Source organism: Corvus brachyrhynchos, unplaced genomic scaffold (genome assembly GCF_000691975.1).
Source record: "Corvus brachyrhynchos isolate BGI_N302 unplaced genomic scaffold, ASM69197v1 scaffold115, whole genome shotgun sequence".
NCBI classification, from domain to species: Eukaryota; Metazoa; Chordata; class Aves; order Passeriformes; family Corvidae; genus Corvus; species Corvus brachyrhynchos.
The window spans coordinates 780,318-781,552 of record NW_008239553.1 but is presented as its reverse complement, the minus strand read 5'-3'; the positions used below and the strand labels follow the sequence as shown (position 1 = coordinate 781,552).

The following is a 1,235-nucleotide window of genomic DNA, read 5'->3' as shown; positions in this document are numbered from 1 at the left end:
GAGACCGCCCGGGCCAGAGGATGGTTACTATTGCCCTGGCAAGGCCCTGGGCCCAGGGGGCTTTGCCACAGTGCTGGTGGGTTTGCCCTCAGCCCCCGCTCCCCCTCCAGCTACAAACAAGTTCGTGGCTCAGCCCTTAATCTCTGGGATGAAATGTCCTGCTGACACGGCCGGTGGTGTCCCGGGGAGAGCTCCCGCTTATCCCAGCCCTGCAGCTCTCCCCTTTGTTCCCAGCTGGCTTTCAGTCCCCGCGGCGGTGCCAGAGCCACGATGTGTGCAGTGACAGGGAAGTGCATTCGCGGATGGCGGGAGAGCGTCACGGGCTGCCCTCGGCCAGCATCCATCGTGCCCGCCTCGGTGCAGAGCCAGTGCCGCTATGCTGTGCCCATGGACTTGGGGAGGAATCCAAATGGGGAACATGCCCCCATCTTATCTCTGAAGGCTGGCAAACACTGCATGAACTAATGTGCAGATAGAAAGTTGCCTCTTTGCAGCGCAGATCTTGCCTTTTCCAACACGAGGCAGCGCGTGTTCACCGGCTGGGGCATCACCAGGGCTTCACCCTGACCCCTCCCGCTTCGCCCCTCTTGCAGGCCTGGAGCGGGCAGGCAGCAGCCATGCTGGCGCAGGTTTTGCTCCGCTCTGTGTTCTCTGGAAAAGGACCTTGTTTTCTCCCCCGGCCCCCGTCTGATTCCTGACAATGCCCTGAGTGTCTGCGAGGACACGCACGTTAGCTCTGGGTCACGTCCGCCTGCCAGCAGAGCCTGGGCTGAGCTCCCCTTGCCGGCGGACAGCCGAGGACAGCCCCGGCACAGCCCCACGGCTGATGGAACAGCGCGGAACCAGCCGTTCCTCCTCTACGTGCGTGCGCTCACCCAGCGCGACGGGAACATTTGGGTCGGGCCCAGCCACGCGTAGTTAGCGGGGAAAAAAACAGCGGCGGTCTGCGAGAGGTATTTAGCACTGATCCGTGTCCTCACGGGCCGGACCGGGCTGCGCGAGGATGCTCCCGGCCCCGAGAGACGGCGCCCGACGGAGCGGAACGAAGCATCCCGCGGGCGCAGCCCGGCGCTGGCCTCGCAGCACGGTGGTCGTTGCGTCTCGCTTTCCCCCCCTCAAAGCTTGCAGACACCGGCGGAGGGATGCCGGTCACCCCTGCCAACCCTGTTTCTATGGAGCAACCGGGAGCGGCCACAGCGGGACCGGCGCTGCCCCCGGGGGACGAGCGGGGCGGG

The 1,235-nt window shown here is 65.3% G+C and overlaps 1 long non-coding RNA gene across 1 annotated transcript in view; it reads left to right on the top strand.

Moving 5' to 3' along the window:
* The window catches only part of LOC108448562, a 23,568-nt gene extending 22,342 nt beyond the window's left edge, over positions 1–1,226 (top strand). Inside the window, exon 3 of the long non-coding RNA XR_001864496.1 lies at positions 4–1,226. This is a non-coding gene — a long non-coding RNA (uncharacterized LOC108448562). The remainder of the gene's footprint in view (positions 1–3) is intronic.
* The last annotated feature ends 9 nt before the right edge of the window (positions 1,227–1,235 follow it).